Source organism: Ovis aries, chromosome 15 (genome assembly GCF_016772045.2).
Source record: "Ovis aries strain OAR_USU_Benz2616 breed Rambouillet chromosome 15, ARS-UI_Ramb_v3.0, whole genome shotgun sequence".
Taxonomy (NCBI): domain Eukaryota; kingdom Metazoa; phylum Chordata; class Mammalia; order Artiodactyla; family Bovidae; genus Ovis; species Ovis aries.
Genome location: NC_056068.1, coordinates 49,371,744 through 49,379,484, shown reverse-complemented (window position 1 = coordinate 49,379,484; position 7,741 = coordinate 49,371,744).

The window sequence follows — 7,741 nt, the reverse complement described above, 5'->3', positions numbered from 1 at the left end:
CAAAGGTAGCATGATTACACAATGGTGGAAAGAGTCTCTTCAACAAATGCTGCTGGGTAGACTGGACAGCTACATGTGAAAAAATGTAGTTAAATCTTTCTTTAACATCATATACAAAAAATAAGCTCAAAATGGGTTAAAAACCTGAATGTGAAACTGAATGCTACAAAGCTCCTAGTGGAAATCAGCAAAACACTCTCACATAAATTGCAGCAATATCTTTTTCAGTCCCTCTCCCAGCATAATGTAAATAAAAACAAATAGGACCTAATTAAAGTCAACAGCTTTTGCACACCAAAGGAAACCATAGGCATAACAAATAGAGTACCCACAGATTGGGAGAAAATATCTGCATATGATGTGCCCAACGAAGGAGAAGTCTCCAAAATATATAGCCATGAGGCTTAATATCATCAAAACAAATCAATCAAAAATCTGCATAAGATCTAAATAGACATTTCTTCAAAAAGACATGCAGGTGGCCAAGAGGCACATGAAAAGATGCTCAAAACTGGTAATTTTTAGAGCATTGCAAATCAAAAGTACAATGAAATATCACCTCACATCAGTCAAAATGGCTATCATCAAAAAATGCACAGGACTATCCTTGTGGTACAGTAGATAAGAATTCACCTGTCAATGCAGGGGACACGGGTCCGATCTTTGGTCCCAAGAGATTCCACATGCCGTGGAGCAGCTAAAGCGCATGTGCCACAACTACTGAGTCTGTGTGTTGCAACTACTGAAGCCTGTGTACACAGAGGTTGTGCTATGCAACAAGATAAGCCACAGCAATGAAAAGCCTGTGCACCACAGCAAAGAATGGCCCCCACTCTCTGGAACTAGAAAAAGTCCGAACAGAGCAACAAAGACCATTTGTAACCAAAAACAAATAAATTATTTTTAAAAATGCACAAGCAATAAATTCTGGAGTGGTGTAGAGAGAAGGGGAACCTCTTACACTCTTGGTGGGAATTCAAACTGGTATAACTGCTATGGAGAACAGTATGGCGGTTCCTTCAGTTCAGTTCAATTGCTCAGTTGTGTCCGACTCTTTGTGACCCCAAGGACTGCAGCACACAAGGCCTCCCTGTCCATCACCATCTCCCAGAGTTCACTCAGACTCACGTCCATCGAGTCAGTGATGGCATCCAGCCATCTCATCCTCTGTCGTCCCCTTCTCCTCATGCCCCCAATCTCTCCCAGCATCAGAGTCTTTTCCAATGAGTCAGCTCTTCACATGAGGTGGCCAAAGTACTGGAGTTTCAGCTTTAGCATCATTCCTTCCAAAGAAATCCCAGGGTTGATCTCCTTCAGAATGGACTGGTTGGATCTCCTTGCAGTCCAAGGGACCCTCAAGAGTCTTCTCCAACACCACAGTTCAAAAGCATCAATTCTTCAGCGCTCAGCCTTCTTCACAGTCCAACTCTCACATCCATACATGATCACAGGAAAAACCATAGCCTTGACTAGACGGACCTTAGTTGGCAAAGTAATGTCTCTGCTTTTCAATATGCTATCTAGGTTGGTCATAACTTTTCTTCCAAGGAGTAAGCGTCTTTTAATTTCATGGCTGCAGTCACCATCTGCAGTGATTTTGGAGCCCCCCAAATATAAAGCCTGACACTGTTTCTACTGTTTCCCATCTATTTCCCATGAAGTGATGGGACCGGATGCCATGATCTTCATTTTCTGAATGTTGAGCTTTAAGACAACTTTTTCACTCTCCTCTTTCACTTTCATCAAGAGGCTTTTTAGTTCCTCTTCACTTTCTGCCATAAGGGTGGTGTCATCTGCATATCTGAGGTTATTGATATTTCTCCCAGCAATCTTGATTCCAGCTTGTGTTTCTTCCAGCCCAGCGTTTCTCATGATGTACTCTGTGTTTAAGTTAAATAAGCAGGGTGACAATATACAGCCTTGACGTACTCCTTTTCCTATTTGGAGCCAGTCTGTTGTTCCATGTCCAGTTCTAACTGTTGCTTCCTCAAAACTGAAAATAGAGCTCCCTTATGACCCTGCAATCCTACTTCTGGGCATATATTTGGAGAAAGCATGTTCAAAGGGATACATACACCCAATGTTTATTGCAACACTCTTTATAATAGCTAAGACATAGAGGCAACCTATATGTCCATTGACAGTAGAATGGACAAAGAAGATGTGGTACACATATACAATGGAATATTATTCAGCCATTAAAAATAATGCAATAAAATGCCATTTGTAGCATCATAGATGGACAGAGATTGTCATACTGAGTGAAGGAAGTCAGACAGAGACAAGCATCATGTAACATCCCTTATACGTGGAATCTAGAAAAATGATGCAAATGAACTTATTTACAAAATGTTAACAGACTCAGAGAATGAATTTATGCTTACTGGGGGGAAGAGTAAGGGGAAGGAGATTGGAGAGTTGGAGACTGACAACTACACACTGCTGTATTTATTTTATTTATTTTTTTTTACTTTACAATATTGTATTGGTTTTATCATACATCAGCATGAATCCACATTGGGTGTCCACCACACTGCTGTATTTAAAATCAATAGTCAATAAGGACCTACAGTATAACACATGGAACTCTGCGCAGTGTTACGCGGCAGCCTGGATAAAAGAGGAATTTGAGGGAGAATGAATACATGTGTGTGTATGACTGAGTGGCTTCTGCTGTGCACCTGAAACTATCACAATATTGTTCATCTGCTATATACTAATTAAAAAGCATTAAAAATGTAAAAAAATTAAAAGTTTCTGTATAATCTTAATGAAATGAAAATACAACCTACAAAATAGAAAATATTCACAAATCATATCTGTAATAAGGAGTTAATATCTAAAATATATGAAAAACTCATAGAAGAAACAATCAATCAATTTTCATAGAAGAAAACAATCCAATTTAAGAATTATGGGGGATCTGAATAGACATTTTCCAAAGAAGACAGACAGATGGGCAACAGGAATACGAAAGATGCTCAACATCCCTACAAATCAGGGAAACAAAACCACAAAGAGATGTCCTTTTATACTTGTTAGTATGGCTATTACCAAAGAGAGAAAGTACAAGTGTTGGTGAAGATGTCAATAAGAGTATAAACACTTGTGTACTGTGGTGGGAATATAAATTGGTGCCGGCACTATAGAAAATGGTATGAAGGTTCTATAAAATACAAAAAGTAGAACTACTATGTGATCCAGAAATATTACTTCTGAGTATTTATCTGAATGAAACAATCTCTGTCTCTAGGGTATTTGTACTCCCATATTTATTGCAGCATTATTTACAGTCACCAAGAGGTAAGTGGCCATTGATAGGTCAAGAAAGAAAATATGGTATATAGAATATTGTACAGCCATAAAAAGGAAATTCTAATATTTACAACAATGTGGATGAAACCTGTGGGCATTATGCTATGTGAAATAAGTCATATAAAGACAATTACTGTATAATATCATTTACAAATGGAATCTTAAAAAAATCTGAATTTACAGAGAAGAAATAGGTGGCTGCCTGAGGCTAGGGGATAGGTGAAGTGTGTGAAAATGGTATATAAAAAATATATGGTACAAACTTCCAATAGTTAAGTAAATCCTGGTGATGTGATATATAGCCTGGTGATCATATTTAACTACTGTATATTGAAATGTGCTAAGAATAAATCTTAACAGTTATCATAAGAGAAAAAATTGTAGCTGTGGGGTGATGGATATTAACTTATGTGATAATCATCTAAATATATACATATCAAACTTATAAAATTGTATTATTTTTAGGTACACAATTATATGTCAGTTTAAAAATTAAAGACATAGTAATATGCATTCGTTTCCTCTAAGTGAAAAGTCAATCTGGAAAGGCAACATACCATATGATTCAACCTATGTGACATTCTGGAAAAGGCAAACAATGGAGATAATCAAAAGATCAGGGGTTGCAGGGGTAAAGCATAGGGAGAGATGAGTAGGTAGCACAGAGTGATATGAGGGGAGTGAAAATACCGTATATGATACTATGATGCTATAATAGAGGATACATGTCACTGTATATTTGTCCAAATCCATACAACACCAAGAGAACTCTAATGTATGCCATGGTCTTTGGTTATGATGCATCTATGTAGTTCCACTGTAACAAGTGTGTTACTCTGGTTGGAGATATTGGTGATGAAGGCAGAGGGTAAATAAGAAGTTTGTACACCATTCTCATTTCTGCTGTGAGCCTAAAACCACTCTAAAATATACAGTATCTATTACATTCAGAGTCCTTTTACTTCAAGAAAACTTAAGGGTCTGGTGGTGTGAAGGATATTGAGAGATCCCTTATAATGTGATGGTATGGTGAAGGATAATATGATGCATCTGTTCTCTCCTATAAAAAAGGTGGGAGGAAACAGATCATGGGCGGCTTTGGGTTTAAGAGGCAACATGCTCCTGACTTGGATGTATTACCCTGGCCCACTTATTGAATGACCCCCTAAAGCTTCTAGTTTTGACTTGGGCCCAGAAATAGAATGTACAGCAGGTTCAGGTTACTGTACAAACTGCCTTGCCAGCTGGGCCATATGATCCAGCAAGTCCAGTGATGCTTGAAGTATCAGTGGCAGATAGGTATGCTGACTGGAGCCTTTGGCAGACCCCTATCGGTGAACTGCCAGAGAAGGCAATGGCACCGCACTCCAGTACTCTTGCCTGGAAAATCCCACGGGTGGAGGAGCCTGGTAGGCTGCAGTCCTTGGGGTTGCTAAGAGTCAGATACGACTGAGCAACTTCACTTTCACTTTTCACTTTCACGCATTGGAGAGGAAATGGCAATCCACTCCAGTGTTCTTGCCTGGAGAATCCCAGGGGCAGGGGAGCCTGGTGGGCTGCCGTCTATGGTGTTGCACAGAGTCGGACACGACTGAAGCGACTTAGCAGCAGCAGCAGCATAGGTGAACTGCAGTAGAGACAAGTAGAGTTTTAGAGTAAAGCCCTGCCTTCTTTTCTGGATGACTACTCTCCATTTAAGAAATAGCTCTTGGACTACTACTGGGCCTTGGTAGAGGCTGAATGCTTGAGCATGGGCCATCAAGTGACCATGTGACTGGAGCTTCCCTTCCTAAACTGGGCTTTATCTAACTCACCAAGCCATTAAGTGGAGCATGAATAGCAGGACTGCATCAAATAGAAGTGTTATACATGTAAACAAGCCCAAGCATGTCATGAAGGCACAGCTTACATAAAGTGGCCCCAGTGCCCATGGTCTGCCCTCCTACTACAGCTTCTCCATGCCTGCAGCTATGACTATACAAGGAGTTTATAGAGGAAACTAACTCTTGGGCCTAGTTTATAGAAGGTTCTGTACAATATACAGGTACCACCTGAAAATGGACTGTCCCTTCCTGGAACATCCCTGAAGGAAAGTGCTGAAGAAAAATCTCCCTGTTGGCAGAACTTTGATCAGCACAACTAGTTGTTTACTTTTCTTGGAAGAAGAAGCAGCCAGAGGCACAATTATATACTGATTATGGGGTTTGGCCAATGGTTTGGCTGGATAGTCAGAGACTTGGAAGGAACATGATTAAAATTGGTAATGAAACATTAGGGAAAATGAGAGACATCTCTGAAAGGATGAAAAATGATGTGTCTCATGTAAATGCTCAAAGGATGACTTCAGCAGACAAGGATTAAAAATCAGGTGGATAGGATGACCTGTTCTATAGATAATAATTAGCCTTTTCCCCTAGCCATCCCTGTCGTTGCCCAGTGGAGTCATGAACAAAGTGACTGCAGTGGCAGGGATGGAGGCTATATATGAATCCAATAATAGGAATCACTAAGGCCAGTCTGGCCATGTTCATTGCTGAGTGCCCAATCTGCCAGTACCAGAGACTAACACCAAGTACCCACTATGGCACCATTCCCCAAGGTGGGGCATAGCTGCTTGACTCACTTGAAGCAGAGCCTCACAACCAAACCCAGCTTGCATCAGATTCCCAGCAGATCTGCAGATGCATAAACAAATCCAGTTGAGGTCAGAAGTCATCTCTGCCAATCTCCAGATATATGAAACATACATTTTTATGTATGTACAACATATATTTTATGTTGTATACCACTGAGATTTTTGTGGGTATCTGCTTTGTTCCACAGTATTTCCACAATATTTCCAATATTTTATTCTGAAATATCAAATTGCCAACATCTGTTGGATCAATGAAAAAGCAAAAGAGTTCCAGAAAAGCATCTACTTCTGCTTTATTGACTATGCCGAAGCCTTTGACTGTGTGGATCACAACAAACTGTGGAAAATTCTTAAAGACATGGGAATACCAGGCCATCTGACCTGCCTCCCGAGAAATCTGTGTGCAGGTCAAGAAGGAACTGTTAGAACTGGACATGGAACAACAGACTGGTTCTGAATTGGGAAAGGAGTACATCAAAGCTGTATATTGTCATCCTGCTTATTTAACTCATATGCAGAGTACATCATGTGAAATATGAGACTGGATGAAGCACAAGCTGGAATCAAGATTGCCAGGAGAAATATCAATAACCTTGATATGCAGATGACACCACCCTTATGGCAGAAAGCAAAGAACTAAAGAGCCTTTTGATGAAAGAGAAAGAGGAGAGTGAAAAAGTTGGCTTAAAACTCAACATTCAGAAAACTAAGATCATGCATTTGGTCCCATCACTTCATGGCAAATAGATGGGGAAACAATGGAAACAGTGAGAGACTATTTTCTTGGGCTCCAAAATCACTTCAGATGGTGACTGCAGCCATGAAATTGAAGATGCTTGCTCCTTGGAAGAAAAGCTATGACCAACCTAGGTGGTGGTTTAGTCACTCAGTCGTGTCTGACTCTTGTGACCCCAGACCCCATGGACTGTAGCCACCAGGCTCCTCTGTCCATGGGATTCTCCAGGCAAGACTGGAGTGGGCTGCCATCTCCTTCTCTATGACCAACCTAGACAGCATATTAAAGAGCAGAGACATTACTTTGCCAACAGTCTAGTCAAGGCTATGGTTTTTCCAGTAGTCATCTATGGATGTGAGAGTTGGACTATAAAGAAAAATGAGCGCCGAAGAATTAATGCTTATCTTTTCTTTTTCTTCTTCCTTTTTTTTTTTTTTTTTAAGAATGAATGCTTTTCAACTGTGATGTCGGAGAAGACTCTTGAGAGTCCCTTGGACTGCAAGGAGATCCAACACCAACATCTCCTTTAGTCCATCCTAAAGGAGATCAGTCCTGAATATTCATTGGAAGGACTGATGCTGAAGCTGAAATTCCAATACTTTAGCCACCTGATGGGAAGAACTGATTCATTGGAAAAGACCCTGATGCTGGGAAAGATTGAAGGCAGGAGAAGGGGACAACAGAGGATGAGATGTCTGGGTGGCATCACCGACTTGATGTACATGAGTTTGAGCAAGCTCCAGGAGTTGGTGATGGATAGGGAAGCCTGGTGTGCTGCAGTTCATGGGGTCACAAAGAGTTGGACACAACTGAGTGACTGACTGAACTGGCATTTTGGAAAATAAATGTTTGTCATTGTTATATAGTAAATGGAATAATAGATTAAATAAGTATTTCCAGGCTGTAAGATCTTATTTGTCCCTATGTTTTATGGAAGAATGACCTTATCTTTCAGGTGACAATCATAACCTCCTACAGAGGATGAATTGAGCCCCACCTAGAAGTCTAATAGTATATGAATTACATTACCATGTAATATAGTCTATGTTTGTGTC